The sequence below is a fragment of the Eptatretus burgeri genome, chromosome 7 (assembly GCF_056783735.1).
Source record: "Eptatretus burgeri isolate ZD-2024b chromosome 7, Ebu_testis_v1, whole genome shotgun sequence".
Classification (NCBI taxonomy): domain Eukaryota; kingdom Metazoa; phylum Chordata; class Myxini; order Myxiniformes; family Myxinidae; genus Eptatretus; species Eptatretus burgeri.
The window spans coordinates 69,863,111-69,879,247 of NC_140967.1; the positions used below are offsets into that span (position 1 = coordinate 69,863,111).

Below are 16,137 nucleotides of genomic sequence, written 5' to 3' on the forward strand. Positions count from 1 at the left end.
CAGGGTAGGCTGCAGGTTCTAATTGCTGTGGTTAGCTTTCTCGGAGGAAAAGGCATGCTAGTTTCTGAAAATTGTGTCAACACATGAATCACAACAACGGGAATGGGCAGGATATCTGGAGGTATGAAGGAATTAACGAATGAAGGAGTGAGTAGTGTGGTGAGAAATGAGTCCCAGTTACTGTCTATGTCCAGTGATAAGCAAGAGTAAACCAGTCAGTAGGAGAAATGGTAGACTGTAGGCCAAATCAATCTGCATTATTTAAAAGCCAGACATGGTGGTAACTTTGATGTTCCCTGGAGACTTACAGAAAGACTGACACTTTGAAGATAACATGATTTAAAGAGCAAAGGGGAGCTGAGAAAATGTAGAAAATGTTGGAGGGGAATTTGGACATGATCAAGTCTCGCAGAGAGGTGGAGCTATTCGGGGAAATAGGGGTTGGGAAACCAAAAGACTGGAGAAGGCTGGAAGTGTCACAAAAGACTCCGGCTACAATACTATTGACAGCAGTATAAGGACCGACGTCAAGCCACCTGGAATGCTGATTTAAGTCACCGCACATTAGGTAAATAGAGCTGTTTGATTTGTTTTGGCAATGTTGATGCTCATTCATCCAGCAATTACAGCTGGTAAAGAAGTGAGAAGGGGAACAATACGAGAGAAACCAATGCCACCTCTCAGGGCTTCCATGGATGAGTTAACCACGCAGGATACCACTTGCATAGTTTGGTTTTAGAAAGCAAATGGAGAAGACCTTATGCTGTGGAATGGATTTAAGTGAAAAAATATGTTCCTGCTGCTGGGAAAAGATGTTATTGAGTGCAATTATTTCCTGTATGAAGAATGATCAACTAAGCCTGGTGTTGGCTTAGCAGTTAGGGTGGCTGGCTTCGGACCTTAGGGTCCTGAGTTTGAGATCCTGTTTTTCCAATGAATTAGCACCAGCTGGGATTGACTCAGCCTGTCATCCTTCTGAGGTCAGCAAATTGAGTACCAGTGTACTGGCAATAGGGGCATTGAATCAATGGCACAGCCATGCCTTCAGTCAATGACGCAACCCGCAGCGTATGGAGGAGGAGGAGGAGGAGGAGGAGGAGGAGGAGGAATTACCAACTGTAAAGCAGCAGGGTGTTAAGAGCTTGGCAGATGGCATAGGGTACCACTGTCAGACAGGAAATGTAACTTTAAAATTCCAATCATTGCAAAAGAAAGTCTGAGAGCCATTGATTCATTTAACAGCAAGGTACCAGACACATTTGAGTGAAGCTCTTACAATCATAAGTTGTTACGAAGGCTTTTATGACATCTTATGTGGGATGTTATCTTGGAAAGACTAGAGCCAATTGAGCAAATGTTTAACGGATGTCTGAAAAGATGGTTTAATGTGATTCCCTCACTCACAATAGTTGCCTTTTATGATAAACCCACAAAGCTGTTTTTCATGTTGAGAACATTATCAAAGGTTGGAATTTTTTTAACACTAATCTTTCCTTGCTCTTCTTCCATGAGCCCCAAAAAGGATTATTTTTTTTTTGCTAAGGTAAGACTTTATTGCTTGTTCCTGAATTCCACCGACTCTCTTGCGATAACAACAAAGGTACAGGTAACAATTGGTAAGAAGCTATGTGGAAGCAGTTGTTGAGGCAGAAAATACATTGAGATACAAATAGGTTATTGGAGCATGTGCAAATAGGAAGGCGTGGCCATAGAAGAAGAACACAAAGCTTTTGCTTTTGTCGAGGATGAGATGAGGAAAAGAAAGGAAGAGAACAGCACTTTCTGCAAGACTGCAAAGGCAGCAAGTAGCATGAGATGTTGGGAGCAACCTTTTGTATAAAATTATCGTAGGTGGATTTGTTGAAAAGATGAGAAGGCACAAACAAGAAAAAGATGCCGTTCAGAGCACGATACTTGCAAAATCCACCCCTCTCTCCAAAGGTTGCCATAGATACATCAACTTGTCCATTCATTAAGATTAAAATTGATGATCTTAATCAAAGCTCAGGTCAATTGGATGAAAATTGATCATTTCAGATTGAAATTGCTGATTTTAGAAATTTGACCTTGAAGTAGACCTTTGACCGTTTAACCTCAAACATAGTTGGTTTCCCAATTCAGTAAGGCACTATGAAATTGCTGTTTAACTTTTAAGTCAATCCGATGAAAATTGATGATTTTTCAGATAAAAATTGATGATCTTAGAAGTATGACCTTGAGATGACCTTTGACCTTTTGACCTCAAAAATAGTTGGTTTCCCAATTCAGTAAGGCACTATGAAATTGCTGTTTAATTCTTAAGTCAATCAGATGAAAATTGATGATTTTTCAGATAAAAATTGGTGATCTTAGAAGTATGACCTTGAGTTGACCTTTTGACCTCAAAAATAGTTGGTTTCACAATTCAGTGATGCGATATGCAAAACTTGTTCAAATTTCTAGTCAATCGGATTTAAAATGATTTTAGAAATTTTACCTCAAGATGACCTTTGACCTTTGACCTCAAAATCAATAGGCTTCTCAGTTGAGACTACCTCTACAACCTGGTAAACTTTATTGATGATCGGTTTAGAATTGTGACCTGCAGGCGATAAACAGACAGACAGAATAACAAAATCGACTGACCAATATACTTGAAAAATCTTCGATTTTACAAGTAACAAGTTTATATTTTAAAAATCTACCCATTATGGTCTTCCTTCCTGAGTGAATCTTTCCCACTCGAAAGGGAAGAAAGTAACAATTGATTAATACAGTACTAGCAGGGGATACCCGGCGCTGCCCGGCTGGGTGAGCTTTTTTCCGGTGGCGGTTTCAGGATGTATTGGACATTGAAAGCTATGGAGTTTTTGGCCTAAGGTTGGTTACCTTTTGCCTGCAGGCCGGTGGCAGCGCTGCCTGACCCCACATCCCTTTATAGCGGCCTTTTTGCCCTCATAATGAATGTCAAGGCCAACATGTGCAACCTTAAACCTTGCCCAGATCCTGAAGTACCTCCACCCAAAATTTGGGGCCTCCAGGTGTTATGGTTCAACCATGAAAGAATAACGTACAAAAACACACAAACACTTGAAAATATTTATATAGATATGTTAAAGGAGGGGGAATGTGTTGTGTAAGTGTTCAGTGGGATTAGTGTGATCATAATTAGGTGTTGGAGATGCATTGAATGTGCATTGATGAAACCAGCAACTACCCGTTCTCATCCTAAGTTGATTTGTTTTGATAAGAAAGGAGTAAAACCTTGGCGATGTCAATGTTTTCTCTTTTATGTGTTTGTCTGTTTTCTTACTACCTTGTCAAGTGGTGATCTGTTGGACATTTTTTTTATAATATTAAATATTGTAATAACTACTCTTTACTGCATTTATTTATTTTATTATAATTATTATCATTATTTATTTCTGTGCAGGTGATGTTCCCAAAATTGACATTCGAATCACGTTATCTCAACCAACTTCTCTTGTCTGTATTATATACTAACGGGGTATGCTCACACATTGCAAGCAATGATGAACGTGCTTCCCCATTGCCTCGGGTCGCTCACCTGCATTATGTTTTTCATTTATTTATTTTCATTTTTTTTCATTAATTTATATTTTCATTTACAGATGCATTCTGATGGTTCTGTGATTTTTCCTGGCGAATCGGCTTCGATGTCCATCGGCACACATAATTGCCGTGCTTCCTCTTTGTCTCTGGTTGCTCACCTGCATTTTTTCATTATTTTTTCCAATTATATATTTTCATTTTTTTAATCTATTTATATTTTCATTTATGGATGTTTTCCAATGGTTCTGTGATTTTTCCGATGTATCAGCTTAAATGCCCATCGGCGTGCAAAATTTCAGCTTTCTACGTCACCGGGAAGGTACCGATCTTTAAATCAGTCAGTGGGTCAGAAGCTAAAAAGTTTTATATCTATACTAATAAATATCACTCTGTGTGTGTGTGTGTGTGTGTGTGTGTGTGTGTGTGTGTGTGTGTGTGTGTGTGTGTGTGTAAGTGTGTCTCCTCCATAACTCCAAAACCATGAAAACTATCAGCCTGAAACTTCGCATGGATACGAAGGGAACTCCAAAGAAGTGCATGACTGAAAATTGGGTGTTTGGGTTAATTAAAATGCCCCTTTTGAAGAGAATTAACGGCCTTATTTAATTATATCATTAATCAGGCGATCCGTGGCCACCTCACTCTCTGGGGTCTTAAGGCGTATCCTGGGTTACCTCGCTGGCATCTGAAGCCGCCATGTTTTTTGGCCTGTTCAACCATGCCTTGACTCGGAACAAGCCCCGACGATTTCTTCATGATTAAGTTTTTTTCACTTTCCTCACTCATATTATCGAATGCCTGTTCATCATAGCTATGAATCGCTGGGTACATTGCAATGCTTATAAATGCTCAGAGATACCAGCGTTTGTGGCTTTATTTCATTTCTGCACATGCCGTAACCTCAAGAATCTCTTAAACAAAGCAGAAATACAAAATTTAAGCTCCAGATTTGAACTTATCAGCAGTTCCGACTCCTAAAAAGTGTTCATTTGTCTAATACGGGCATAGTTTGGACATTCGGACATTGCTCTCACCTGCCACCATTTAATTAGTGTGCTTGCTTGAGTGCTTAAGCTGCTTGCTGAGCGCCCTACAGTGGATGGTGGTACAGTTCCTGTCCCAATCAGGATGTGCAGTTGGTAGTTGCTACAAGGTAGAGGTACATATATGGGTGTATTTGGATCTGTAATTTGGAGACTCTCAGCGGGTGAGTGTGTATGCCTGCTTGCTTAGTTATGGGAACTGTGGCGGCAAAGTTTCATCCCATATCTTGGAGGTTTTGATATTTAACCTCAGCAGCATACAAGCGATCACGTTTTATTTTGTCCGTATGACTGTTTCTAAAGCAATTGGTTATTTTATATGAGTGAGTTACCTGTGCTATTCACGGGAGGGCCTGGACAGTCACTGGACAACCAATTCGTGAAGGAATTGGGTTCAAAAATGGTGAAACTACAAAATGTTGAATCTGCAAATGTCATGGGTGGAACCCCTGACATAATTTCCTCATTCTGCTTTAAACTCGATCTCTCTATATTTTCTCTATATATTAAACTCTCGTTCTCGTTATATATATATATATATATATATATATATATATATATATATATATATATATATATATATATATATATATATATATATATATATATATACAAATACTTGTGATGTAAATGAAGAGAAACGCCATTCTGACATTATATCCTGATCGGGAGCAGTTTCATACGGATCGAAATTCAAAATCATCATTGTATTGAGGTATTTATGGAACCTTCCACCCACCGTCGGACCCCGGCTGGGACCCCAAAACGTTCCGCAGAAGGAACCCCAAAACTGAAGGACTAGTTCGGGGACGGACGGATAAACACTCCTGCTTCACCACAGTGCTTTACAAAGGTTATAAATGGATTCTCTTTGTGAATTTCAAAGCAAAATACATTTGATAACACCCGATTTCCGAGCTCTTCGCCATAATAATGTGTTTTCTCAATTACAGAGCCAAAATTACAATGTGTAAGCTAATACCCCACTAGTATTAGATATTGCTCTTTTGGAACCACTTATGATTGAGGAGGTATATGAACATACCGTACAAATTGAAATTGTAGTAATAAAAGGAGCCAAGTTTCTCCGTCCGTAACAATTTATTCTAAAGGGTTTCTGCTGTCGTACAATCATACAAATGGTACTGTTCGAAAGGTGATGATCCATTTTCTTGGTTGGAATGACAATAATCTATTTACATGAAACAAAAGTTCATTCCTCAATCACATTTACTTGCCTGTTATAAACTCAGTGTTTCCAAGATTGAGGAAGAAGAAGCGGGATCCCGAGCTTTGTTAGAGCAGATCCAAAATGTAGCCGTTCCAACGGTAATATTTATCATTCTCCAACAGCAGGAATCCTTCACAAGGATATGGGAGGAGCACACAAATGGAAATATCAAAATACTTCTCAAAGCAATAGAAATATATATTTCAAGTCCATGGAAGGAGAAACAAACACCAACAACCACAACCATGCCAACAACAATTACGTATTATAAAATATCCTTTTTCGTGTGTTTTACTTCATTTTACATCCTCATCGACACGCGATACATTTGTGAAATACAACATACTGTCTTTTGATTAACCTCTCAACAAAGCGACAAGAGGCACGCCAAGTTGTAGAAAATCTTGGATAGAAAGTTAATTTTGGTTCTGATAAATGTTTGAAACAAATCCAACTGGCCATACATTCCCTTTTTCATTTTTTTCTGTTTTTCCCGAAAGCACTTTATACAGTACTTTTCTTTGCATAGATTGGTTTATGAATGATGTATTGGTTTAATTATGCAATGTCATATTATCCACTGACATCACGTGAATTAGGATAAGTTAGATGATGTAAATCAAAAAAGAGAAGCAAATGACGATGTAAAATGACATCTTGGCCAGGTACATAGTTTTTTTCAAAGCAATCTCTTTTGATTCTCACACTTGCCTCTGAGCGGTTTGCATGGGTTCAAATCTCAACACAACTATAAACTGTCATCCTGTAGTGGGGCAACTTAGCTAAATATAGCATAACAATTGTGCATTTTGTGAGGAAAGCACCAAATTTGGCACACTAGTAGCCTATAATATTATTAACAGATTTGGATATTGGGCCATCTCAAATTCAGCCGCTGATGGCTGTGGCAGCCATTTTCCACTGCCATCAAAAATTTTGAGATGGCCCAATATCTAAATCTGTTCATAATATGATAGGCTATGAGTGTGCCAAATTTGGTGCTTTCCTCACAAAATGCACAATTGTTATGCTAAGTTGCCCCACTAAATGGCTTGATGCTGTAAATTGCAATTTGCAGTCATAATCGAATCATCTTTGAGGAAGCACAGAAGATAGCACTCAATATATAGCAATTGGTGAGCCTGGTTGATGTGTCATGTGGTGGAATAAACCATGACAGAATGAGAAGAGGAACAAGAGGAACAAGAAATCTCACACCTTTCATCACCTGAATGTTGTCACAGGTATCACCACAAGTAATAACATTAAGTTTGACTGTTTGTTTTTTGCCATCATCATCAGGAACACACAATGAGGAGGTAAGCAGAAATAAGCTAAAATAAAGAAGTAAAACCAATATGCTTGAAATTAAACTGCATTACCCTCACCATTCTTGTTCCCACCTGTATCCAGCAGACACCTTTAACTGCCCTCACCAATCAGTTGCACCTTATTATAAGCTGGTTAATTAAAGCCCTGAAATGCATTTCCAATTTCTACCATACACTGAGCGTGACCCATAAAAGGCACTTCCTGCTGTCACTGCATGATTCAGGAAATTACTTGTGTGAACACCCAACTCATTTTTCGAAGACACCTGGAAGTATCGAAGATTCTATAAACAAGTGCCGAGAACACATTGCCTGCAAAACATAGGCTACTCTCAATACATAGCATTCCTTGAGAAATGCTTTTAGAGGCCTGTTTGACACCAGTGTGAGCAACCATATGGCAGAAAGACAGACATGTGATGAAAACGTACGGTTGATGTAATCAAGGAGGACGGCTGAGGCCAGAAAGTTTGTCTGAGAAACATAAGACGAGTGTAGAATATACATGCAACATGTATTTAAATATGTGGGATAAATCAGGCAGTCATGAGTGAAGGGAACCGGAGAGACTGTTTCCAGAAGGCTTATCCAGCAGCACAATATGATGCTAGAATATTCCAAGAGCAGAAGAACCGTTGAAGCAAATCTTTTATCTCTGTTACCGAGCTGTGACTGAGTATGAAGATTTTTTTTTGACTGTCTAAGGCTTATGGTAGAGCTTAGCCTGGCGTTGGCTGAACGGTTAAGGTGGCTAGCTTAAGATCTTTGGGTCTTGAGTTCAAACCCCCTTTGTTCTGTTGACGTAACACCAGGTGGGTTGACTCAGTCTGTCATCCTTCTGAAGTTGGCGAAATGAGTACCAGCATATTGGTAACAGGGGGCACTGCATCAGCAGCATAGCCACACCCCCAGAGTATGATGCAGCCAAACAGGTACAGGCTGCGTACAACTAAATAAATAAACAAATAAAGGTGGAGCTAACACATACTTGGCATAGTCAAAAAAGAGATTAGGAGATATCGGTGTTCTCTTGCGTGAATTACAAGAGCATCTATAGGCAAGGTACAAATCAAAACAGTGTTTGAGATTTGAACCTGGGATTCCATTATCATGAGTCAAATTATCCTAATTTGTACATTCCACTGGGTGGATAGGACAGCATAGAGGTAGTGTAGCCAGTTTTGATCAAAGTCTGGGTTCGATTCCAAACCCAACTCAAAACTGGGACACTTGTGCTTTTTTTTTTACAGGCAGGGGATTACATCGACGTTCAGAGGGGATATAAGCTGACTGTCCCATCTGCTGCATTCACAGGTGTGTGTTGAATATCCTCGTGATACATTTCAAAAACAGTTTGTGTGCTCGTAACCTGACAACATTCGAAATTTAAGTCATGATCTATAGGGGGGGCACTGCATCAGCGGCACAGCAGCAGCATCTCCGTAAATGATGCAAACCAACAGCCAAGTGATGTGTATGCAAGGATGCAATTCTTATCGTGTAAATTAACGCATAATATGATTTTATAACAAACTGAGAACATTGAGATGTGCACTGTTAATTAAATCGTTTTACGTATCAAGTTATTCAGTGAAAAAAAAAAAAAAATATATATATATATATATATATATATATAAATACAATGAAAGCCATTTTTGGCTAAAATGCATGACAACTGCACTGATTGTTTTTTTTCTCCCTCTCTACAAGTATGAGTCACATGGAAGAGCAGGATAAAATTGACAATGGGGTAGTGGGCCAACGATTGGGCACAAACGAGAGAGAGAGAGAGAGAGAGAGAGAGAGAGAGAGAGAGAGAGAGAGAGAGAGAGAGAGAGAGAGAGAGAGAGAGAGAGAGAGAGAGAGAGAGAGAGAGAGAGAGAGAGAGAGAGAGAGAGAGAGAGAGAGAGAGAGAGAGAGAGAGAGAGAGAGAGAGAGAGAGAGAGAGAGAGAGAGAGAGAGAGAGAGAGAGAGAGAGAGAGAGAGAGAGAGAGAGAGAGAGAGAGAGAGAGAGAGAGAGAGAGAGAGAGAGAGAGAGAGAGAGAGAGAGAGAGAGAGAGAGAGAGAGAGAGAGAGAGAGAGAGAGAGAGAGAGAGAGAGAGAGAGAGAGAGAGAGAGAGAGAGAGAGAGAGAGAGAGAGAGAGAGAGAGAGAGAGAGAGAGAGAGAGAGAGAGAGAGAGAGAGAGAGAGAGAGAGAGAGAGAGAGAGAGAGAGAGAGAGAGAGAGAGAGAGAGAGAGAGAGAGAGAGAGAGAGAGAGAGAGAGAGAGAGAGAGAGAGAGAGAGAGAGAGAGAGAGAGAGAGAGAGAGAGAGAGAGAGAGAGAGAGAGAGAGAGAGAGATTAGGGAGGGTCAATGGGAGGAACAAAAATCGTGGATCAGGAAAGGGATGACACGAGGTGGTGATATACTTGAAGCCTTGGAAGGAAGAGTGGGAAAGAATGGCCTCTGGAAGGTGGTTCCATCGGCAGGAGAAGTGAGGAACAAAAGAGTAGAGGTGCACATTCAGCCTGGATTTTGGAAGTTTAACCAGGAGGTTATTGGAATAACACATGTCTCTTGGGGTTGCTGGGGAGAGTCAGAGGACTGAAAAATCAGAGGGAGCAATGTTGGAAAAGAGGAGGTTAAAAAAAACAAACAGGCGTACTGTCCCACCAACTTTCCTGCAAAGTGAAAGCAACATACATTGTTTTTCGACCTTATCTTGGGAGATTCAATAATGTTGAGAGCTTTAGATACCACAATATCCAGAAGAGAGATATGTGATGCTGGGGCACCAGCCCATAGGGGAGAGCAGTACTCTATTGAGACAAAGGCCTTGTAAACTGAGTAGCTCTGATTTTCGAAGGAAAGACTTCGATCATTGGAGGATGCCCAGTCTGCGACTGGCTTTGGAGGCCAGCTTTGCTCTGTGGTTGGACGAGGAGAGAATACGGCTGACAGTGAGGCCAAGAAGTTCAAAAGACTGAACCTTAACTAGTGTCTGACTATGGAAAGAGTCAAGTGGGTTAGTTTGATGATCTTTCTGGAGAGACAGAGTGAGACAGTGAGATTTTCCAGGATTGAAGGATATGGCCCATTTATCAGACCAGCATCTCATCAATTCCAGATCAGCAAAGAGTGATGCAGTTGCAGTCTGTCTTGCAGTGGGATAGGGTACCACACAGCACAATGTGGAGTCATCTGCAAAAAGGAAAAGAGGGTTTTCCAGAGCATCAGGGAGGTCATTTTTCTGGATAAAGAACAAGATTCGGCCCTGACACACTGCTTTGGGGAACTCCAGCCTCACTGGAAGGGGAGAGTGTAGGTTCCATTGATAGCAATACATCGACTGCATGAGTGGAGGAAGTCAGGAATCCAGGAATGAAGGCGACCTTTAATGCCGCAGATAGAGAGCTTGGCAAGAAAGTCACAATGCCAGACCCAAGGAGAAGTCCAAAGAGAAGGTCCTGTCCTCTTAAATAAGATTTAGGGCCTCTCGCCATTGCTGAGAAAGGAGTCGCAGCATGTCCATAGCTGAACAACCATGACATAATCCACACTGCTCATCAGAGATCAAGCTGTTTGAAAGCAGGAAATATTTGACAGGAGCAACAGTGATGGATTTCATAAACACTGCTTATATTTGGAAGTAAGCTCACTGGTCTGTAGTTGATCAGATGAGTTATTGCACCATTCTTGTGGACAGAAGTGATGTTTGCTGACTCCCAGGCCAATGAGAGGCAGCCAAAGGAGGAAGCACAGATTGAATATGGTAGACAAAGGGAAAGCGAGAACAGTAGAGCAGCATTTGCGAACATGGGTACTGATGTCATTGTCAAGGCTGGACAGAACTTTCTCTACCTTCTCCGTTAAGAAGGATACAAAGTCCAGTCGACAGTATGAGGGAGTAAGATGGGGACAAAGATGGATGGGTTGGGTTCAAGAGATTTGGAGGCAAAGACAGAATTTAGATATTCTGCCTTATTTCAGGCAGAGTTTGCAGAAATGCTATTTGAAGTGAGCGACGGGATGTCGAGAGGAGCATATACCAGAGACATATTTGACAAGGTGCCACCATGACCTTTGAGGAAGGAGACTGGTTGGAGAATTCATGACTGAGATTTGCAAGACGGTGTTTTCTGGCATGTCTCAGGATGGATGTATAGTTATTGTGAGCCTTATAAAATGAACTAAAGTTACCCTCAGTCGTGTTAGCTTTCCATGCTGAGAAAGTAAGCTGCTTGACTGCAACCGCCTCCCCACATGGTTCACTGTACCAGGGTTAGATGATGGGCAGGAAAGCCGCAGACAGGAGGGGATAAACCAGTGTGTGAAAGAAAGCAGAGTTTTGTGAAAGTATTCCCAGACAGAATCAATATCAGGTGGTACATGGAGTTGGTGGTCCAATCGGTTTTTTTAAGATGGCAGATTGAAGTTCCTGCCAGTTGGCCTGTGCAAACAGCAATATTCTGCATCATCGAGGTTGCTCCGTTGCAATAGCCAGAGACGTATGGGCTTTGACAAATCCTTAATTTGTTTAAAATCCCAAGGTAGGACCTTTGAACCAGCGAGTACAATTCTTGATGTCGTTTTTGTAACACCATACCATGTGTTTTTATTGATATGAGCTGTTGATGTCTCCTTAGGTCATTGCATAATCTACATGAATGCACTTTAAGGACTACAAGTGATGTTGTGGCATTATGTTCTTATCCTTATATAATGGTTATTAAAAATGTAAATCATCTGCACATTGCTATTGTGGTTTTATAAAAGACTGATACTTAAATAAACATAAAACAATATATTTTCAAAACCACTCTTTTTTTTTTTTTACTGCACACAACAGGCTCCCAGAATGAGGATCGTTTGTCTGTCATCTCTGAAGCTGTTTAATTTGTTTTCATGGAACATTTTATGGCAAATCATATGTGGAATAATGAAAAAGATTGTTCAGCTCGATCAATGCTTGAGTGAAAATTTCGATAGTGCTACTGTTCACCTGGAGAAATGGACGTCAGAGGTGCTTGATGATCCTCCTGAGATGTGAACATGAAGCTCATGGAGCGCGTCAAGAATGTTTGTGCTGTATAATGATGACTGGCTGGTGAGAGGCCTGTTTTGTTGGCAGCAATATAAGTTTCATTTCCCTTCGTATATTGCTTTGTGGGTGATCTTTAGTGGTAGCGTGAAGACTCTTTGTTGTAGTTTAGTATAATGGCTATTTGCAAGTTCGATATCCATAAGCCAAGGGATATACACAGTGCCTTCAGAAAGTATTCACACCCTTCGACTTTTTCACATTTTGTCGTGTTACATCCTGAATTAAAAATGGATCAAATTGAGTTTTTTTGGGGGGGGGCACTGCTATACACATAAATACCCCATAATATCAAAGTGGAATAATTTTTTATTTACAATTTTTTTCAAATCAATTACAAATGAAAAGCTGAAATATCTCGCATGAATAAGTATTCAATCCCTTTGCTATGACACTCTAAATTGAGCTCAGGTGCATCCAATTTACTTTGATCATCCTTGAGATGTCTCCACAACTTGATTGGAGTCCACCTCTGGCCAATTCAATTGATTGGATATAATTTAGAAAGAAACACACCTTTTTATATATAAGGTCCCACAGTTGACAGTGCATGCCAGAGCAGAAACTCCACCATGAAGTCAAGGGAACTGCCGGTAGAACCCCAAGATAGAATTATGTGGAGGCATCGATTTGGGGAGGGGTACAAAACAATTTCTAGAGTGTTGAAAGTTCCCAAGAGCACAGTGAGCTACATCATTAGGAAACGGAAATAACATGGAACTACCCAGACTCTTCATAGAGCTGGCCGTCGGACCAAACTGAGCAACCAGGCAAGAAGGACCTTGGTCAGGGAGGTGAGGAAGAACCCAATAACTACTCTGGCAGAACTACAAAGTTCCTTGGCTGAGATGGGAGAACTTGCTGGAAGGACAACAGTCTCTGAAGCACTTCACAAATCTCGGATTTATGGGAGAGTGGCCAGATGGAAGCCAATCCTGAGAAAAAAGCACATGACAGCATGTCTGGGGTTTGTAAAAAGGCACGCGAAAGACTCTGAGAGCATGAGGCAAAAGATTCTGTGGTCTGATGAGACAAACATTGAACTCTTTGGCCTGAATGTAAAACGCTACATCTGGTGGAAACATAGTACAGCTCATCCTCATCGAACATGATCCCAAAACGCAACATCTGGTGTAAACGTAGTACAGCTCATCCTCATCTAACACGATCCCTACTGTGAAGCATGGTGGTTGCATCATGCTATGGGGGTGCATTTCAGCGGCAGGGACTGGGAGACTTGTATAGATGGAGAGAGGGAAAAATGAATGAAGCAAAATACAGGCAAATCCTTGAGGAGAACCTGCTTCAGAGTGCAAAAGACCTTATACTGTGCTGAAGATTTACATTCCAACAGGACAATGATCCCAAGCCTACAGCCAAAGCAACACTGAAATAGCTTCAGAATAAGAACATGAAAGTTATTGAGTAGCCCAGCCAAAGCCCAGACTTGAATCCCATTGAGAATCTGTGGAATGACTTGAAGATTGCTCTTTACCAACACTCCGCATCCAACTTGATATAGTTTGAGCAAATCTGCAAGGAATAATGGGAGAAAATCCCCAACTCCAGATGTGCAAAGCTGATGCAGACACACTTAAGAAGACTCAAAGATGTAATCGCTGCCAAAGGTGCTTCCACGAAGTTTTGATTCAGGTCATTGAAAACTTATTGATGAAATAGATTTCAGTTTTTCAGTTTTATTTAATTTGTTGAAATTTCAAAAAAAAAAAAAAAACAATCCCATTTTGTCATTATGGGGTATTTTGTGTTGATCGGTGACAATTTTTTTTAATTTATCCATTTTTAATTTGGGCCACAACACATCATCATGTGACAAAAGGTGAGGGATGTGAATATTTTCTGAAGGCACTTTACGTATCCAGTCCTAAATTCTTAAGCATCAACTGCAGTAGTTTTCAGAAGGGAAGAGATGAAATGATGACATGAATTGTATATTTTGTTGCATCCTTTTTCATAAAGGGAGAAGATGAATGGTGAAATAATGTTTTTTGGAAAAGACATTGTTATTCAGTTATGGGGATTTTTGGATGTCATTGCTTTTTGAAGAGTCATGGTTTTGTTCACATCATCAAAATGCCTTGATTACCTTAAGAGTCAACCATAATGTGTAGACTGGCACCACATTTAGATCAGGTGAGGTTAGGCAGGCAGATTACTCTCTTCCTGAAGGTCATTAGTGAGCCAGCTGACTTTTTCATGACAATGTGATAACATGGTAACTCTCTTGACACTAAATTGGTTTTCAGAATCTTAGAATCTAAATCTTTAATACATATGCAGTACATATGACATTTATACTGCTGCCCTTGGGTAGATTGAGCCCACAACTTATGGGATAGTAATTCAGTGTACTTAGCACTTGACCACCATTTTCCTATTAAAATAGGTAAGAATCATATGAACAATTATCTCCCTTATTGATTAAAATTTCAATCAGATGGTCATTCCACCTTTGATTTCGTTTAGGTGATTAATCAGCCAACAATTGTCATTCAATTTTTTTCAACTGGCAATCAAAGGAACAGAGTATATGGAGAAGGTCAAGATTTGGTTCTTCTTCTTTGGTACTCAGCGTGGGACAATGGTTTGTGTCAGTTTTGCTAAGGGTGCTGCTGTGCTGCTGTTGCCATGCCACCTGTAGGTTAGTGCAGGAATTTTGAAATTTAGTCCACCAACTAATGCTGGCAGACGAGGCGCCCAGTTTAACGGTCATCTGAGGGAAGTAAAGACACATATTGATGCATCGCCTCGCATGCAAAACACCAGGATGGCAGTTTGTGGGTGGGTGAACATTTGAACACAGCTTAGACACCTCAGAGGTGAGTGTTCACACCCCTGGGCTATCCTGCCATCCTCTATAGTCAGGTTCAAATGTTTAGATGATCCTCTACCTCCTCATCCCCACCCTCTCAACAGCTTAATTGCCGCTGTGGCCTCTTTTTTTTCTCAAACTAAGCAATAATTTGGAAACCTTGTTGATTTAGATTTTAAATATCACACACATATTATATACTGTATATATATATATATATATATATATATATATATATATATATATATATATATATATATATATATATGTCATTTTATTTTGCAATGAAATGGTAATCAATACAATGGAAGAGGAAGAAGTTTTAATTTTAGTTTGATCGCCTCCTTCAATACAATGTAATGAATGTACGAAGTACTCTACAATGGGAAAAATATTGATTGAGAATTGTCATATTTTGAATCATTCTAAGTGTTGGCAAGTGGGTGTTCTGCCAACTCCCTGCCCCCCTTACTATACACACACACACACACACACACACACACACACACACACACACACACACACACACACACCTTCAAAAAACAAGGACATGTCAACGAAACTTTTGTATTGTTTTGCATGTCTTTTAAAAAAAAAAAATTTTTTACAATTAACCTTACCCTATACCTGTTCAAAAAAGGCCAAATGCTATCACAAATAAAAATAAATGAAGGTGCTCTTAATCATCTTTCTGAATGATTTTTAGTAGACTGAGCACTTCCACAGGGTACAGTAGTGGAGGGAAACAATTACAACATGGTATTGTGTGACTCCATGCAACCTACTTCCTTGCAATAAAGGAAAAAGCTCTTCTGAATGCCATTTATCTTCACTAAAATGGACTGTTATAAAAAAAAAAAACATTCAACCAGCCTGATCTCTGACCATCAATTTGGATTCCATCTAGGTCACCCAACTCAAGGACATGCTGCGACTCCTCTCTCAGCGAAGATTGGAGGCCATACGTCTCCAATAACAGGTCCAGAACTGTCTCCCTCGACATGTCTCAGACATTCAACACCTTCTGGCATTTTGTTCTGCTTACAAACCTTGCTTCCCTATTACAT

The 16,137-nt window shown here is 40.1% G+C and overlaps 1 long non-coding RNA gene across 2 annotated transcripts in view; it reads right to left on the reverse strand.

The window, feature by feature from the left end:
- Nucleotides 1-16,137, reverse strand: part of LOC147023496 (uncharacterized) — a 286,895-nt gene that overhangs the window by 70,486 nt on the left and 200,272 nt on the right. For both annotated transcript variants that reach the window (XR_015060226.1, XR_015060225.1), the window contains exon 6: nt 5,834-5,956. This is a non-coding gene — a long non-coding RNA (uncharacterized LOC147023496). The remainder of the gene's footprint in view (nt 1-5,833; nt 5,957-16,137) is intronic.